Source organism: Bos indicus, chromosome 24, assembly GCF_029378745.1.
Source record: "Bos indicus isolate NIAB-ARS_2022 breed Sahiwal x Tharparkar chromosome 24, NIAB-ARS_B.indTharparkar_mat_pri_1.0, whole genome shotgun sequence".
Lineage (NCBI taxonomy): Eukaryota > Metazoa > Chordata > Mammalia > Artiodactyla > Bovidae > Bos > Bos indicus.
In genome coordinates, this window is record NC_091783.1 from 57,675,822 (window position 1) to 57,695,197 (window position 19,376).

The window sequence follows — 19,376 nt, forward strand, 5'->3', positions numbered from 1 at the left end:
AAATTGCAATCAGATACTTAATTTTATAGTTGTTGCAAATAATATCTTAGGGCAACCCGGGTGGAAAAGGCAGGGCGTTTTAAGTAGCATAAAGTCCCGAGAATTCTTCTGTTCTCTTGTGACTCAAAGAGGCATCATCTTCTGTTCTAAGCAGATGCTCTGGTACAGGGAGAGAACTTTGCCAGCTAAGGCACAGCTGGTCACCCAGCCTTTTCATACAACCCCCGTGTGTTGCCTTCCCCCTCAGTTCTTGCTTAGAAATCGCTGGCAGCATTTTAGAGTATATTCCAGTGACACCATTAAACTATCAATTTTCTCGTTTCTTCTTTCTCCGTGGCCCTCAGCTTCCTCCAGCACATTTCTTCCCAAGGTTGGCTTCTGCCCTCGGGGACCTGCTGGACTTAGATGTATTTACCCAAGACTGATGAAGGTTTTGGAGGAGGGAAGTAGTTAAGAGTGATTTCTGGAAGTGCCACCTGCTGGGTAGTCCTTTGTTTGTGACCGGATTTCCAGCACATGCTCTCCTCTGGGATCCCACCCAAGGCTGGCTGGCTCACTGGTCAGGGCTGTCTCTTCTTTGATGCATCCTGGGTCTTCAGCTGGTCTCTTCATTCGGTTGCAGAAGTCCTGCCTCCTAATTTCTTCATCAGGATTGGCTCTTACCACTGTTAGGTTTGTGGGGGGCGGGGGGGAAGGGGGGCACCCTGGCTCTTTGCTTCTTTTTTCCCTGTTGGTCTCTGGAATTTCATTCTTGGTAACTTAATCACTAGGTGTTGGATGCGGGAATGAGGTGGTAGCAAGTGAGGGAGGTTGGGAAGATGAATTGGGTTGGGGAGAGCCAAAGTTGTCCTGAAGCCATCAAAGCACCAGGGGTTCAGATGGGCTGCCTCCTGGAGACTGGACCGGGGGTGGTACATGGCTCACAACTGCAGTGTGCATAAGCCACCACCAGATGGCGATGGCAGCTTCTTGGCCCAGCAGAGCTCTGCGTGCCCCCACCCCCACCAGGGTCTCTGAAAGCTGTAGCCTTGAACAGGGTACTCAAGCCATTGTCTTCTGCTCAGATTAAAGAGTGGTCTTAACAAGGAACCTGTGAGTCCCATTTTGAGAAATAACTGCCTTTTAAAGGGGAACATTAAAGGAAAAAGACCTTCTGGCTCAATTAAGAGCCTCTTGTTTTCCTGAACACTCCTTGCTCTCAAACATGGGTGTGCTCTTGAATTGGGAAGTTGGAGGGAACTGGGGGCAGAAACCTCCTGTAACTTGGGCTGCAGCTTGGTGTCCCTGGCAGGATTGGGGCTGAAAGGCCACGTGCTCTTTGACCATTGTGTGGAGAAATAATTTTTAATTGGGCTCCCCGAGCCCACCCCCGAACCTCCGGTAACGTATTGGAGACATTGGTTTAAACTCGTAGGAGAACCATCGTTTGCTGCTGGACTTGGGTGGGGTCAGTTTTTAGCTGAGGGAGGTGATGGGGTGGCTGTGGTTGACTTTGGATGTTACTTTTATATCTTCTGTTGCTGAAGGTTGTCTGTCTGTCTCTCCATGTGGGATGCCTCATAACAGTCCCTGAAGGAGGTTTCAAGGCTCCATTTCTATAGATGAGGAAGTGGGAGGCACTTTAGACCAAGAACTTTGCCTGATGACCCCCAGCTGATAAGGTGGTGGAGATGGAATCCAAAATTAATGTTGTCTGGAAATACATGCTCATTCCGAATATGTAATGACAATTGAGCAATTGCTTAAGCAGCAGTATCTAGAGGGCTTTCTTCTTTCCTGGAACACCCTTCCTCTCAATGCATCTAGAGGGGGAAAATAGCATTCATTTTCCAAACAAGACATTCGTGGTGTGCCTTGGGATTCTAAAGGCCCCAGAGTCACCTGGGGAGCGGGGGCGGGGGGTGGGCAGGTATGCACCCTTCTTTCTGTGAGTTGGGGGTTAACTTCCCTGCTTTGCTGGGTCGGGGGCGGTATGTTGTAAGACGTGGTAGTCTCTGCCCTCTCCGAAGAAAGAGCCGCTTCCTTCTTCCCCACATCAGAATCCGCTCCGAATCTGAGCGAGGCAGGCTTCGGGATCCGCTCCCAGCCCAGACAGGCTGCAGCGAGGGGCCCCGACCTGCCTGCTGGAGTGTCGGGGGCGGGCGGCTCCCCCGGGGCTCCACCTGGGCGGCGGCGGCGCCACGCCCTCCCCGGCCCCTCCCTCGGACGTGGCACGTCCTGCTCCAGGCTGCTGATCACCTGTCGGCGGGGCACAGGGCAGAGCAGGGGATTTCTGCTCGCTGCCGCCGTTGTTAAGGGAAACCGACAGCGTCTGCATCTCCACCAGCCTCGCTCTATCCCCTTTAATGTGAGGTCTTCCTGCCTGGCATCGGGTAAGTGCCACAAAGGAGTCTGTTTTCCTTGGTTAACATTAACATCAGGAAAATGTTCTTTGATAGATCCTTTAGCTTTAATCTGAATGTGCCAGGATTGGAGACTTGTTTGGTCCTTCTTTCCTCATGTCTCGTTCTCTCCTTCCTCCTCCCTTCCCTCTCTTTCCTTCCTCTTTCTGTTCCTTTTTCTTTCTCTTTTTCCTCTCCCCCCACCTCTTTCATGTCCATAAAACGTTTTTTTTTTTTTTTGCATGCTTCAGTAATCAAAACATAGACAGTGAAAAATTGTTTCCCCCGTCTCACCTTGTTGGAAACCTCTTCTCTGTGCACTGAAAAATTATAATACAGCTACTGCTCCGGTGCCTCCCTCCCCCAGCGGCCCCTTTATGAATAAATTACTGCATTTGTCATCCCTGTGTGCCTGAAATGTTGAAAATAGACACAGTGGAAGGGATCTGTCATGCAGAGTTTGGAAATTTGGTACAAAACCCCAGGGGAAATGAGGACAGATCGTCTATTAATTTTTTTTTTTTTTTACCTCATTGTGCATGAAGTTCAGTTTAAATCATAGCCGATGCTACTAGTGAGGTCGTGGTGGGACAGGTGTCCACCTCTTTATTCTAGATTTACCTCCTGGGGTATAAATGTCTTCCTAGTTTGTTTTATAACCTTTACAGGAAGTGTTGGAGGATGAGTCACATGACTCCTAACTTTAGTTTTTCACTTGTGTTCAGAGATTACACGGTTTTGCTCTTATATGGATGTATAATCAGTTACGAACTTTTAAAAATTGTAAATGAGGTGCCAGATGATTAGATCATTGTTCATTGTCTTCTCCCCACGTTCCTCAGCCTCCAGACATAGAAACTTGTATTCCCTTTGAGAGAGAAGAAAACCGGCACTTACATTTTCTAGACTGTTCGAGCACTCACGTGACACCTCGTTACAAACCCAGAAATTAATCTCCGAGAACCCATTGTCTTCCCAGGTGAGGTTAATCTCACTAGCAGGAATTAATGTGGTTTGCTGTTTTGACACTTTAGACGCAAATAATGGCTCTGTGGCAAATATAGAATGGAGTTGGGTGATCCCGGGATGGAGAAACTAGGGCAGTGCTTGCTCTTTGGGGGCGAGCCCGTCCATAAACGCCGAGAAACTCAGGCTGCCCGAGACAAAGGGTGAGAGGGGGGCTGGCCCTGATTTTTGTGAGTCCTGAAGGGAAGAAGCCGGAGCACGTGCAGCCGCTTGAGGCATATCAGAAAGAACACTTGTCAGGAATCTTCACAGCCCTGGCTCCTTGTTAGGCGAGAACTTGAACTTCTGACCCTGTGGGCTTGGTGGCGACCTCTTGTCCCTGAGAGCCGAGTGGCGTTGGGTCCCTGGAGGTGGGAGAAACAGCACCACAGCAGCTCTGATGAAGACGGACCTGCCACCCTCTTGGTGTGGGACTTGCAACTGTAGAGTCGAAACAATCACCTTAAAAGGAGACGTTTCCCCGGAGAAAACGAGAAATAGGAGACACAGGACCCCCCCGCTCCTGCCCCAGCCCAGACTTTACCTGTTTATACTTCCTTCACTGCCCTCTCCCTTGCATGCTAAGGGACAGTTACACCTCCTAAGGGAGAAGGAAGAAAGGAAATAAACCCTAGAGACTTAGCGGCAGCTCTGGGTGAACAGCAGCAGGGGAAGGCAGGCCGGACCTGCCCCCTGCCTCCCAGGACGCCCCTGTGTGGGCGCCCCGGGGCCACTGCAGTGCCCTTCTCCCGAAATGACCCAAACCAGGTGTTTGGCAACAAAAGGCTGCAGCTTTATCTAAATGCGTCTTGCAGCTTGTGAACTCTCACCCCTGCTGAGGGGCCTGGGCGCCTGGTTAATGATCTTTGATGTAAGTGATTCTGTGCCGTGATTAGCATCTAGCTTGGTGAGTGCCCCACAGGCTGACCTCTGTGGTTCTCTCTGCCCGCTGTCTGCCCACCTGTAAGAGCTGGGCACGGCTGGTTTTCTCTTGAAGTGTGTGGTTTCCCTTGGTGGGGGGAGGTGGTGGAGGGGTTGGCAGAGCCAGAAGAGGTGGAACCAAAGAGCTTCATCGGCAGAGCGGCCTGTGTGATGGAGCACTCCTGGGTGGCTTTGAGGCCCTGAGATCCAGGGCTGACCTGGTAAGCCCTTCCTCTGAGCCTGCTTTGGGGGCCTGTGTCCAGGTGAGGGTGATGTTGGGTGATGGGCATCGCCCAGCCGCAGGTGTTGACTGCCTGGGTCTCTTTCAAGTCACCTTGGCAACCATCTGTGCTTCCCAGCTTCTTTCTGCTAAGACACCTGTTGGCGTGCTTCCACGAAGGAAAGAGGCATTCGGGTGGAGCTTACAGGGTGGAGAGTTAGCTCCTTTCTTCTGACCGAAGTAGGTTGCGGAGATGAATTCTACACGGTCACACTGACAGCTAAAATGCGCTAAAGTGGTTGAAATCAGCTTTGAACCTTTCCTCACAAAAAGGAGAAGTGACCTTTATAACGATAAGAAGGTTTAAAACCAGGTTTTACAAATCCAGTGGCAGCAACCCACAGTCTCTCAGGTTTCCCCTAAGAACTTACTCATCCTGTTTGGCTGTTGTTTATAAAATATTCCTCTCCACCCCACCCCTAGATTAAGCAGAGTGACATATCAAGAAACCTCAACACTTTCGCCAAAAGCATCTGTAAGGGCAGCGCCTCCTCCCACGGGATCTCCTCTCCCCCTGGCGTCGTTGTCTTCTGGGGAGTGGGCTCTGAATGGTGGAGAAGTGGCGGCAGAATGACCCTGGGCAGCACGCCCCGCGGCCCTCGGGGGCGGCATGTGGGTGGGTTGGGTGGCGCCCAGTGGTCATGAGCTGTCCGTCTTGGCCTCTTTCCCAGGCCAGCTTCTGCCCTGTGCTAGTGCGGTTTGGCTGCGGGCTGTAGAGCCCTAGGACGGAGAGGGTGAAGGCTGGCTTCTGACCTTTGTTTCTAGGAAATCATCATGCCTATATATTTTTAATTTTTATTTTATATTTTTACTGTCTATTATATATTAAAAGTACTAACTCGTAACAGTTGAGGGGGAAAACATGATTTTGCTTCTTTGGGCACCCACGGTGATGATGCTTTCTGAGACAAATACTCGTCTGTAGGGTCTAATAAAATATTTTTTTAAGAAGTCATGTAATCCGTGTTGAGATCGTGCATTGCTATGGGGATCATATTATATTTATTTATACGCATCATGAATTGCTCCAAGGGCTTCTCAGCCAAGATTGACTTAGCCTCCTCTCCACCCCCGGGGACTTTCGATTGTCCTTCAGTGGGCACAATCCAGCGGTGCCGCTCAACTTTTTGCAGTGAACAGGACAGCCCTCCAGCACAAAGAAATGTGCCCCCAGCCAGCCACAGTAGTGCCGAAGCTGCCCAAGCTTGCCTTAAGGAATGTGCAGAATTAGAAATGCTGTGGAAAATCTGAATGCTCTGAGTAGCCTATTCATAAAGAGTAAAAGTTGGATTTTTGCAGGAGTGCTCCATTGGGCCAGGTTGAGTTCCTCATGACAAATTAGTGGAGCCTGTGAGTTATATAAGACAGCAGCAATACAAAGCATTTCTTTGCAGTTCACGTTATTGGCCAAGTGCCTTATTATAACATTATTTAGTAGTGATAAACCTGAACGGAGGATTCACCTCTGTGGTCAGGCAGGAAAAGCACTGTCCATTTGTGGAGAAATCGCTCCACGGCCACTGGTGGGGAGAGGGGTCCGAGTGGTCGTGCTGTCTGAGTCCCTCTGTGGCCGGGGACAGGACAGGGGTGTCTCTGCCATCAGCCTCGCTGCGGAGACTGTAATCAGAGACGACTGTGGAATGTTAGATACAGAAGGAGACCTTAAGAGCCAGTTTAGCCTAACACTTTCTCTTTCAAGATAAACTCTGCTGCTGCTGCTAAGTCACTTCAGTCGTGTCTGACTCTGTGCAACCCCATAGACAGCAGCCCACCAGGCTCCCCCATCCCTGGGATTCTCCAGGCAAGAACACTGGAGTGGGTTGCCATTTCCTTCTCCAATGCATTAAAGTGGAAAGTGAAAGTGAAGTCGCTCAGTCGTGTCCGACTCCTAGCTACCCCATGGACTGCAGCCCACCAGGCCCCTCCGTCCATGGGATTTTCCAGGCAAGAGTACTGGAGTGGGTTGCCGTTGCCTTCTCCGAAGATAAACTCCAGCCCAGAAAAATGAGCTTCCCTTCTCTGATCATTCTCATGGGGTTCCTCCCTCAATTTAGTTCTTGGGGAACTTTTTATCCTTTTATTGAATTTACTTTCCGTGAGTCATGTGTTCATTTTCAACACCTTTTGTCATCACTCTGCCTTGCTCTTTGAAAACTTCGAGGTTAATAACTTTTATGTGTTGACTTCTTGACGCCTTAATTAGACGAAACTAAGCCTGGGAATGGGATAGTGGCTCACACACCCAGACAGGTGTTCTGTGAGCTTCGGCCCCTGAAAGGCTATCTGTTGACCTGATTTAAATGATGCTCTGCTTAGCGTGAGTGTACCACTTCTGGTACCTAGAACTGACTTCCAGGTTGGTGTTTTCATGCAACAACTCAGTCTTCATACATGGAAGTTCATTATATACTTGATAAATGTAGGTTCTCTTAAGACGGTGGGTGGTGGTGGTAAGTTTAGTCGCTGAGTCATGTCCGACTCTTGTGACCCCGTGGGCTGTAGCCTGCCCGGCTCCTCTGTCCACAGGTTTTCCCAGACAAGAATACTGGAGTGGCTTACCATTTCCTTCTCCAGGGGATGTTTCTGACCCAGGGATGGAACCCCCGACTCCTGCATTACAGGGGGATTCTTTATGGCTGAGCCACCAGGGAAGCCCTGAGATGTTACTGTAGCTATTGATCAGGGTTGGTCTTTTGAAGAGCTGAGACTTGGTGGTGATTTCACGATTTTGCATTTTTCTTGGGTTTCGCATGCCTTGAGAAACATCATTTTAGTCTTTTATGCTTGTTACTTATTATATTTGCTTAAATAGCCTTCCTGTGGTTGACTTTAAAATCCAAAGAAAACAAAAATTGCATACTGGAACAGGAAAAGACAGTACGGAAGAAAAGGATATAATGTAATAAGGTATAGACTTTACTTAATGATGATATATTAACCTTGATTCATTAATTATAACAAATGTACCAGGCTAATGTAACTTGTTAATGATAGGAGAAACCAGATACAGAATAATGGTAACTCTGTGTACTATTTTTGCAATAATTCTCTAAGTCTGTTCTAAGGATAAACCTTTATCTTTAAAGACTTGCTGTCATTTTGTTAAAGGATATAGTAGTAAATGTTATTGGAGAAGGCGATGGCACCCCACTCCAGTGTTCTTGCCTGGAAAATCCCATGGACGGAGGAGCCTGGTGGGCTGCAGTCCAAGGGGTCGCTAAGAATCAGATACGACTGAGTGACTTCACTTTGACTTTTCACTTTCATGCATTGGAGAAGGAAATGGCAACCCACTCCAGTGTTCTTGCCTGAAGAATCCCAGGGGGGAGCTTGGTGGGCTGCTGTCTATGGGGTCACGAAGAGTTGGACACAACTGAAGCGCCTTAGCAGCAGCAGCAGCAGTAAGTGTTACTGTTCTGTTTCTCTTTGGGGTAGGCTGCTGCTGCAAAGTTGAATTCCTTGTTTGCCTCTTAGCTTTTTTCTTAGGATCGTCAGAAGTGCCCCTTTCCAAAAATACACCCGAATCGGTAGGAACAATTTTTCAAGCCGTATCATGTGATTTTAATTTGCCTGCCATTGCAATGACTCAATTCTGGGTGATATATTGAAAAGACTAGACAGAATTTTCAGGTTAAAAAGTTACATCCACAGAGAGTGTATTTGTAGGTGCCGGTTGAAACGCTATAGGCTGGGAAGGCCCCCAGCATGGGCTCTGGGCCCTTTTTTGTGTCAGGCCTCCAGAGGCATCTGGGTGACAGATGTCCCTGACTCACTGCAGGCTTCCAGAGTTCAGTGCCTCTAACACTGGAGTAAGGAGACACAGGACACACACGTGGGTCTGCTGTACTGCGTATTTGATGTCCCCAAACACGTTATTTTCGTGTGAAAACCGACATGGGTGTATTGTGGAGTAGATGAAAACTGGCATGAGTTTTTAAAGTTTTGGTTGAAATCGGTGGCAGAGCTCTTAGGCCCAGAGCTGCCGCCCCAAGGCTGTGTCGTGTGGGTCCCGAGGGGCTGTCCAAAAAGCACTGGGTGTGGAAGTAGAAGAACTTGACGTTGGATCAGTTTGAGGCAGTTGCCTCAGCTATAAATGGGCATAATTGTCATCCTGCAATTTTGTTGTGAAAACGGAATGAGATAATATGAGATGTATTTGAATAATGTCAGATCTGTTCAGATGCTGAATACGTTATAGTAGGAGGCAGCCTCCCTTCCCACTGGCAGGTACATTGAGAACATTGACTTTCACCTTGATGGACAAAGGTTGGCTTTGGTGTCAACCTGTGAGTGTGTGTTAATGTTGAATAAAAAAAGGTTGATTAGAAAGTTGATTTTAAAAAAATTATTCAGATATACACAATAACAGGAAAAACTACATGATGGCAAACAGCATAATGAAATTCCATCAGCCAACTTTAACAATTACTAATACTTTGGCATTTTATTGCTTTTGAATGTAGTTTAATATTTCTTTGCAATTCTTTCAATATTAGCATTATTTCCCATTAGGGATGTAAGATTAAAAATATATTTTAGGGCTTCCCCACTCGCTCAGGTGTAAAGAATCCACCTGCAGTGCAGGAGATGCAGGTTTGACCCCTGGGTCAGGCAGATCCCCCGGGGAAGGAAATGGCTACACACTGGAGTATTCTTGCCAGGATAACCCCAAGGAGAGAGGAGCCCGGTGGTTACAGTTCATGGGGTCGCAAAGAGACACGACTGACGCGACTGAGCACACAGTTATACTGTGCTGTACTACCTCTGAATTGCCAAGACTGACTCAAAAAGTTAAAAAAAACTTTAAAAAAAGTACATTTCAAAGGCAAGTAAAAAAATATTTCTCTGTATGATTGCACCACCAGCTTGATAGATTATTTTATTTGTTCCACTTTTTTTTTTTTCTAAATTTAATTTTCTTTTTTAGTCGACCAAGTGATAACTAAAGGACTATTGTATTAAGGCAACCTTCCATCTCTGTCTCCCAACAGGTAACTGTTGTTTGTTAGATTTGAGGTTCTCCATCCACTGGCCTTTTTGGAAATGTAGATTCAATATATGCATATATTTTGTATTCCTTCTTACTTATAGAGGAGCAGAACATATATCCTGTTCTGAACCCTGGTTGTTTATTTCTTCACTTAGGACTGTGTCCTAGGGCTCACTCAGTATCATTATTTTTCCAGATGTGTTAGTAGGACCTCGTATGGAGGTCCCAGTTTATTCAGCCAGTCCTCTGCTGGTGGACATGCAGATTGTCCCCAGACTTGTCCATTGTTTGGCAGTAAATAGCCTTGTGTGCACGTCATTTTGTATTTTTATCTAAACATTCCAGCGGGGATGAGGGGACAAGATGAAAGAGGCAAGTCCTTGAGTTCCTCCTCTGTTGTCTTGTGGGAGCTTAGCTCTTCAGTAGCCCTTCCTTCCCTCCCACGCTGGCCTCCCCTTGGACACCAGGTTGAAGAGGTGACTCTTTAGGCTATAAACTCCCTCCCTGCTCTGCGTTTTTAAAGCTAGACAGAGACTTGGGAGGTGGAGCCATCTTCCTCCTCTTACAGACGAAGAACCAGAGACCCAGAAAGTAAGGGGAGAGCCATGAACCCAGCGCTTCCGTGCCCCACCCAGCAGGTGAATGTCTTGGTTAAACTTCCCCCCTCCCTGCTGGCCAGGTGTCCTCCAAGGCAGTGTTAGTCCGGGTGTGGCCCACGGACCAGCAAGCATCACACCCGTGTCCCCTGGGTGGGCAGGCGGACTCTCCACCACTGGACCGGCAGGGAAGTCCTCGGAGCCTCCTTTTAATTGGATTCCCAGATGACTCATGCACAGTCAAGTTTGAGAGTGGCTGCGTCAGACACAGCTGTGGTTTATCCACAAGGGTGGTGAAGGTCCCTTCCAACAGGGGGACACGCACCCTCCTCCCGACCCACCCCTCCCGTCTGCCCATCACTGCCGCGATCTGCCCCCGCCCATAAGGGGTTCATCGCTGATCTCTTCAGGGGCAGAGTCTTTTCTCGTGAGTTCGGCCTCCATCCGCAGCCTTCATCCTCTGTCCTGTCGTGCTTCTCACGGCAGGCCAGTGCTCTTTTGTTTCGTGACTTTTCCTACATCTTCACATCATTGACGCCTGCTGTTGTGTAAGAGTCCCTCCTCTTTATTGTTACTATTATTGGTTCCATTGTCAGGCCAGTGCTCTTTTGTTTCGTGACTTTTCCTGCATCTTCACATCATTGACGCCTGCTGTTGTGTAAGAGTCCCTCCTCTTTATTGTTACTATTATTGGTTCCATTGTGTGTGCTGTATGCTGTGTGCTGTATCTATATCCACACCTGTAACGAGAACTGGTATTTGGCCTCAATGTATACTATTAACTTAATTGGAAATTACTCCCTAAGTTGTCCACAAGCTGAATTGGCAGCTAAAATGACCGCTGCTGCTAAGTCACTTCAGTCGTGTCCGACTCTGTGCGACCCCATAGACGGCAGCCCACCAGGCTCCCCCATCCCTGGGATTCTCCAGGCAAGAACACTGGAGTGGGTTGCCATTTCCTTCTCCAATGCATGAAAGTGAAAAGTGAAAGTGAAGTCGCTCAGTCATGTCCGACCCTCAGCGACCCCATGGACTGCAGCCTACCAGGCTCCTCCATCCATGGGATTTTCCAGGCAAGAGTACTGGAGTGGGGTGCCATTGCCTTCTCTGAGCTAAAATGACTACAAGGGGTGAAATCATTGTCTTAATAAAAGCAAGATCCTTCTACTGTTGGATTCAGTATTTCTAGTCTCACTTACATTTCAGTTTTGGAAGGTCAATTTTTGGAAAGCAGAAGTAATAATTTATCTAGATTCATTGCTGAGGTTTAGTACACTGGAGGGAAGATTTTAGTATAATAATATGCAGTGTTGGTAAATGTACAAGAATTAGAGTTTTTTTAAAAGGCAGGCAGCTTTTTATGCTAAGAAACAGACGATCTTTTTTTTTTCCTGAATGATGTTAGCGGCACTCAAATTAGTAAATGTTAAAATAACTGTGACTGGTAAAACATTTTTCAAATTCTTTTTGCTTTTTATGTAATTAAATGAAATTCTCTGGTAGTTGATCTCTCAGATAAATTAAGTCTTGCCAGACTGTCTGAGGAGATAGTGAATCAGACCCTAAAAACCTGCAGCATTTGAAAAACAACAGCTATGTGCTGCAATTATAGGGGCCCAAGTAATTACAGAAAAAGTTTCGGTATTTTCAATTTGTACTAGTAAATTTTATCCTGCTTTAGTTGAATCCAGTTGAAGTCAACTGCTATGGGGGGAAAAAAGCCACAGACAATAATCAGTTCCAAAGAATGACTTCTAATTAAAAAAAAAAAAATTCAACCTTTTTTGAATTTGGAGGCCTAATGACCTTTCTAACATCTGCACTCCACTTTTTAGGTACTAATACATTCATAAAATATTCAGTAGTTCAAGGGGATTCTTTTTTTTTTTATAAAAGATTTTTTTTTTTTTTTTGCTTTTGGTGCACATGTGACAGGTGACGGTCTGGATACAAAGAGGATTAAGTCCTTTGACTTCTAGATACTTAGACTAATAGAAACCTTAAAATCTTCACTGGGCAGGGTATCTCGGTATCACTCCAACCAAGTGAATGAATGGGCCTCTAAACAGATGAAAGTTACTCTTATTACAGATATTTGACTTTATGTTGACTGACAGGTCATGCTATTTGGGAATTGCGTATGGTTTTGAGCTTTAGCTAGTGGTTTGAAAATTAGGTTAAGAATTCCCATAATGTTGATAGCGTTAAACATTCATCACATAAAAGGTTTCCTGAGTGTTATATATCTTTGTGAGAGTCAGTCATGTAAAAGTTGAAGAAAGGAGGAAGGTATTAAAACACTAGAAAGGAGATCAAATTCAAATAGTCTGCAGATGACATGAAACTCTCCAACTGTAAATCTGAAAGAATACAATGAAGAAAGGATAGAAAAAATAGGTTAAAAAATAAAAAGGAAAGAGAAACTCAATGTTATTATCAAGGAGAACGTGTATCAGATGCAGATATCCAATAGCCCATGAGCTCTTTGATACAAGATATTTGGGTTGACAGTGAAACTATTTGAATAAATATTATGAGTAATCATGAGATATTCTAAGATGTCTAAGATCAAGTATAGTAAGCATGTAGAATCACTGGTAGATATCCTTATTCACTGTGGCCCGTTCGTGCTTCTTACTAGTTAGATCATTATTTCTCTTAATTAATTGCTAATGAACTAAGGCGGGTTAGTGGTCACCAGCATCTAGCTAGTACTTAAAAACACTGAGGTAACTAACCCTCCTGGTAATCTGTTGTGTTCACAAAGGGCCAGAGGAATAACAGAGATTAAAGAAAGATAAATACAGTCACCTGGCAAAAATATTTGGCCTTGTTCAAAATGATGGGAGTTATATTTAGGAGAAGTGTTTCGGGTAAAAATATTTGAAAGTTTGTTTTATCATCAGAAGTAGCTTGGGTTGTTTTGCCTAGAGGGAGGGGTGTGTGTGAGGGAGGGAAGAGGGGAGAGAGAGAGAAGCAACTGATACAGGCTCCATGGAGTCTGAAAATTGGGAGAAGGAAATGAGATGATTAAGTTAATTGGTGTCGAATAAGAATAGAAAACACGTGGGAAGTAGACTCTTGAAATTTCAGGGCTTTCCATTAGTCATTGGTTGAAGACTTAGGAGAAAATAATGGAAACCACCAGCAATTAAGAAAAGAAAGAAAATGGTTGCGAGAAAGGTCTCCTGCCCTCTTCCTGCTGTTGAGGTAGAGTGTAGTTCTGCACACGTGCGTGCTTAGTCACTCAGTCACATCCTGCTCTTCTCGACCCTTTGGACCATAGCCCGCCAGGCTCCTCTGTCCATGAATATATTCTGGTCGAGCCCAATTCCCCTCTCACTTCCCTTTCCACCGCTCTGTTCCTGGCCAGTTGAACAGCCTGTGTTCCCTGTGTATGTCCTGAGTTTCTTTCCCAGCGTGCCATTCTTGGGGCTGTGCCCCAGGTCCTCTGTCTCCTGTGTGTCTGAGCCCTGATAGCCTGATGAGCCCTTGTCCCCATACCAGCCTCTGCGTGCAGGCCTCCTGAGTTCTTTTCATCCCTCCTAATTGAAATCGGGGCATCCTCAGAGGAATCCATGATGCTCCCTTATGCACTGAGTGTAGGATTCGTTGAAACTTGCAGCAGAAGTGTGGTTAGCTGAGTTTAGTGAACTCATTTTAAAGGTTACATCAAGTTTTCCACTTGGACCAAACCGCCTCCTGTTCCCAGATTTCAGTTCTTGGAGGAGGGGATGAATCCATCTCTGTCTAACACAGTAATTAGAGAGTAGAGAACCGGTGTTATGGTCTCAGATTTATGGCAGCAATAATATAAGAAAGCGGAGAGAGGGCAGTGAGAACGGAGGTGAGGGGACAGGCTATACCACTGGAGTGACACAGAGTAAGCGGAGAGAGGGCAGTGAGAACAGAGGTGAGGGGACAGGCTATACCACTGGAGTGACACAGAGTGGCTGGCTGGCCTGGAGGCATTACAGGTGCTTAGGTTTGGGTAGGGGCCGGGGTCCATCTGTCCTTGAGCTCTTCAGGCACATACAGCAGCACTAACAAGCTGGCTGGAAGCTGTCCCATCCCACCTGGGCACCGTGGTGCTCACTGTGATAGGAAGATGGGGTGACCTTTGGTTATGATCCTCCCACCCCTCCCTGCACTCAAACAAGCCCCTCCGAGTGCCCTTCTTCCCTCGTGCCCTTTGCACTGTGAAAATACACTCCAGGTCCGCCATCTCCTCTCTTCATTTTTAGCTTTAGCATGTAATTGTTTGCTAAGAATAGAAACTGAAATATTTCCACCAGAAAGTGAAATTTTCAGTACTTCAAAGGATAATAGGAGAATAGCTGGAAATTCCAACCAGCTTAACCAGATTATTCCTTGACCATGGCCAGCAGCTGATTGCCATTGAACTTTGGCAAACACAGGTGTCTCCCTTTCATCTTGACAGATGAAAACCAGAGTGGTGTGCAGAAAAAAAAAAGACAGCCAACCAAAGACCTCATTTTAAAGATTTTCTTGCTGGAGAGTTGAAAACAATTGCTTGTTTATAGCCGATACTGGGACTTGAATATGAACCAGTGACTCATAGTTCTGGAGTAGCATCGGCCCGTGAAGACTGGGTTGAGGCAGGCAGGGTTACATGCATACAGGTGTATAGAATTGACAGTCTAGGGCCCCCAAGCCCTGCTGTGCCTTCCGAGCGTGTCTTAGACTTAGTAGCAGTGGCCCCCATGCCAACCCTATGCCATGTTTCAGGGGTCCAGGCACAGCCTGACCTTGCCTCTTGCTCACATCTGACTGTTGATGGGACACACAGGTCACCTGGACAGGATGTGGTCTGCGGTGAACTTGTGGTCCTTCTCCCAGAAACAGTGCATATAGTCTAAAGGGAACTTCAGTCCAGTCACTCAGTTGTGTCCGACTCTTTGCGACTCCATGGACTGCAGCATGCCAGGCCTCCTTGTCCATCACCATCTCCCGGAGCTTGCTCCAACTCATGTCCATCAAATCGGATTTCCTCACTAGTCTTGGAGATCCTTGAGAACATTGTGTCCTATTACTGAAGACTTCCTATTATAATGAGGCTTTAATAATAATGTTTTCTTTACTGGGATTCACTGGGGAAAACATTCAGGAACAGAGTGAGAAAAAAATTAAACATAGAACTCGTTAAAAACAAACAAACAAAAAAAAAACCTCCTTCTGGTTTCAGTTCTTACCAGGACATAGGGTGGCAACCCAAATAGAAGTGTGTGCTTTAAACCAACAGATAAATTATTAGCACATTGGTTGTTTACACATGAGTCAGAGCTTCTAGAATTTGTTCCCATAAGTAGGGTTAGCCTCCTTCTCCGCCTGTTGTCCTAGGGTCTAAAAATGGAAACGTGAGTCCGAACTCTTTCCAGATCATAAAAATAATTCTGAATTAGTAGAGCATAAATGAAAGTGGTTTTCTTGGAGCTTTATCTTCAAGTTCCCCAGGCCAGATTGGGCCCTTGTAAGTCTTCTAAAGTTCCCTGTAGTGAGGACTAGGAAATAGTAGCAGCTTTGCTTCTGGCCTCAGACACTTGTCGAATTAGGTCAGAGCCTCTCACCCTGGGATCAGCAGACACTCTCTCTGTCCCTTCGGCGTCGATTTTTAAGAGTTGCCACCTGAAGCAATCACACAGGAAAGGTTGCTTCTTACATTGCTGAACCTGGGCACAGAGTGGGTTCTGAATATTTACTTCTGATCACCTGAGAGTTTTGTATCAACTCGCCCTGAAGACGAAGCTCAAAGGTGACAGGCCGCATTCTTGCGTTAAGTTCACGATCATGACAAATTTTGTTGACTCGGGCTCTTCTGGTGCCCTAGATTTAGAACATTGTTCTGACTACAGATAGACGTTTTAATATTAGGCTAAAGGTATACTGACGGTAACATCTATTCTGGTGGTAGTTAAAAAAGAAAAACCCGTCTGTGAGTTAAATCACTTTTCCCAAAATGTGAAACTCAGGGTGAAAACCTGCCAGTAAGGGAGTGATAGAATTTTGTTTGAACTTGGCCTGTGTTAAGGGAATGATGATGACTTTTCCTCTTTCTTCCATTGGTTTATCCATCCTCTGCTCATCGGATGTCAACTAGTGGACTAATTCCACTGCCTACTTGTATTGTGGCTCTTAAAATTGTCATCTTAGGTATTTTTCTTGTTTTTCATGAATGTTCTAAACATTGCAGAACATATCACCTTCTGGGTAACTACCTTCATTATTTAAGAAGATGAAAAATACGAGAATTGGATATGCATTGTAAGACATTTAGGGGGGAAAAACCCAACTAAATAAAAAAGAAAGAACTAGGAAAAAGGAATTAAGAGATGACATGAAGATAAAAGTTAGAATTAACAAAACAGAAGATAACATTTTAAAGGATAAGTAAATCCAGTAGCTGCTTATTTGAAAGGACCAGTAAACTAAGCTCCCCTCATCCTATCCGAGGTAAAGGAAAGGCAGAGATAGAGAATGCAGAAGAGAAGGGAGCCACCAGGGGCATTAACTGGCTTATGGGGAAGCGCTGCCTGCAGCCTCTGAAGCACATCTGAAAATGTAAGGTTGATTCCTTAATAAAATACAAGTTACCAGAATGGATTTGAGAAGCTTAGAAACCTTGAGAAGACCAGTTAGTCTAGAAGAGGTAGGAAAAGTGGTTAAAAATGACTATTGAAAAAGGCATCAGCATTCCATGGGTTTCCAGCTGAGTTTTATCTAAGCTTTAAAATCAGAAAATGTTATATCTATCAAAGCAAATGCAGAAATTCAAAATAACTTACTAACAGATCGACTCCTGAGTGGGTCAGAGGCACCATGATTAATAGTTTATTCTAGTAATGCTAGGGCGATGGTGTTAGGGATACTGATCACCATCACACACATTTGTACCCCAGAGTATTAAAGGAGAAGAGCTTGTGCCCAGATCAGAGGAGAGGAGCCGTTTGATCATGTAAGCAGCCATCCCTAATATATTATTGGGTTGGTCAAGAAGTTCATTTAGGTTTTCCTATAACATGATACAGAAGAACCTGAGTGGACTTTTGGCCACCCCAGTATAATCTAAAAAACCAATAAGGATGAAAGGAAATTACTTAAAGGCTATTTATTACTCTCCAAAACCAACTAACAGCAGACACGCCCCTAAAAGCCAAAACACTGTTTCTGTTGAAATTAGGGATTATAAAAAGATGTCTGCTTGTACAGTTTGATATTGTGTTAGAGGTTATAGTGAATGTCGTTAGTGAAATGTTTGCAGGTCTAGAAAACACAAGAGCTTATGTTGGGGAAAAAAATCTAAAATCAGTTGGAAAAATTATCATGATTGCTGGATAAAATAAGTCTTTAAAAATGATCACATCTCTGTTTTGGAAATGAGCACCTGGGAATGGAAGATACGCATCTCTTTTCTCAACAGCAGCGAATAACCTAGGAAGAAACTGACCAAGAATGGCACGTCTGCTCTTTGTAGTGAAGGATGTAAAACAAAAGCATATCCATACACACACCAGTTACCCCCAAATTAATACATTTATTGCTGTTGCCTTTAGAATTTCCAAGGCAGTCGTTTTTTCCTGTTTTCCTTGTTTTAAACTAAATGAAATATTTCTAAAGTTTATATAGAAAAATAAATGCATACTACCTGTGAAGAGCACGAACAAATATGGAGAGTAAAACCCGTGAACAGAGGGGACAAAGTTAGCTGAGAAGTGATCACAGTAGCGATCTTATTACTGTGCTAATAAGAACGTCTTTGCGGTGAAATCGGTGTGGTGTCGATACAGGATTACATAAATGGTTCAGTGGAACAGAATAGAGCACCCAGGACTCTGTATCCTGAAGCAAGAGAAATTAACACATCATGAGACTGAACAGCTCAGTTCTGTTGAGAAAAGAATACCTCATTTATTGGATGGTTCATCTATTTGATGGTATTGGCACAACCGTCTCTTTAGGAAGGAGGTGTGGGGGAGACGGACCTCTTTCTTCCATTATAATCAGAAATAAATTCCAGAATCTTCAGAAACTTAAATGCAAACCAGCAGTTCAAATGTGCGAGGAAATATAAGAAGATACTTGCATAATCTTGGAGTGAAGGAGACTGTTTAAAGCAAGATCCAGTACCTGCAAGCCAGACAGTTGGGGAGGGGAGTGTATAACACGTATGACAGTCAAGGGGTTACTGTCTGTAACTTGTGAATTGACAAGACAAACACAGCTTGGGGAGAACGGACAAAAAATATAAACATGCGATTCCCAGAGAGCAAATGCAGAGAAGCCAGGAAACCTTTCAAAAAATAGTCGATATTTGCTACGGAATTGCAGACTAAAACAGCAGTGAGACATTACTTTAAATTCATCAGACTGGCTTAAAAAAAAAAAAGAATAGCACTTCTTGTTAGCATGGATGTAATAGTGTTATTTTCATAATACTGATGGAAATGTGAATCACCATGCTTTATTTGGAAAGCAGACTGGCAGTGCATATTAAAGTGAAACATTAATATTCCTTTCTCCTAAGCAGCCTTACCTGTCTGTCTTCTAAACATGGAAGTGTCTGTACACAGAGGCATTTGTGAAAGGATGTTTATTGTAAGATTTTAGTGGCAAGATCCTGAAAATACCAATGCCTGTTGGTTGAAAAATGGACTATCCGTACTGTGTCGTATTATGCAACCATGGAACGGGAAGGGTTAGCACTATGTTAGCATCGGCTTCGAGGGGGTTTCTCTGAGAAACTGAGTGCAGGATAAGTAAGAAGTGGAAAAGCACAGAGCACCCAAGTGTGAAGCAGACTCTGCTTCTCAGTGTTCGCCCGTGAACGTGGAGGAGATGACGAGAGCACGCGGTCTCCGGGTCAGGAGGGGCGGAGCCGAGGCTGGTGAGGATGATGGTAGGTCAGGAGGAAGCCGGGGGAAGACCCACCCGTGGTGAGGGTTAACCCCGCGTCACGCGTGTGGAGCAAGCTGAACCGCGCTACAGCCTGAAGTTAAAAACCCTGGTTCCTCCTCTCAGACCTCGAGTTCTGTTTCTTTCTCTTCCCAGCCTGTGCTTGTTTTGATGTCTGGAAACCCTATCAGATTTTGTCAGGACATCGATTATACATCTTTGCAATTCTTTTTCCAAGTCTGCTTGCACGCTCCCTTTCCAAGGTCGTGACCCAATATTACACGGCCTGGCTT

The 19,376-nt window shown here is 45.3% G+C and overlaps 1 protein-coding gene across 4 annotated transcripts in view; it reads left to right on the forward strand.

Moving 5' to 3' along the window:
• Positions 1-19,376, forward strand: part of NEDD4L (NEDD4 like E3 ubiquitin protein ligase) — a 380,847-nt gene that overhangs the window by 152,212 nt on the left and 209,259 nt on the right. Inside the window, exon 1 of one of the 4 annotated variants that reach the window (XM_070778583.1) lies at positions 2,227-2,372. The exons of the other annotated variants lie outside the window; for them this stretch is intronic. The gene's annotated coding sequence lies outside the window, so the exon portion shown is untranslated. Of the gene's footprint in view, positions 1-2,226; positions 2,373-19,376 lie in introns of those variants that run through there. 4 annotated transcript variants of the gene reach the window in all.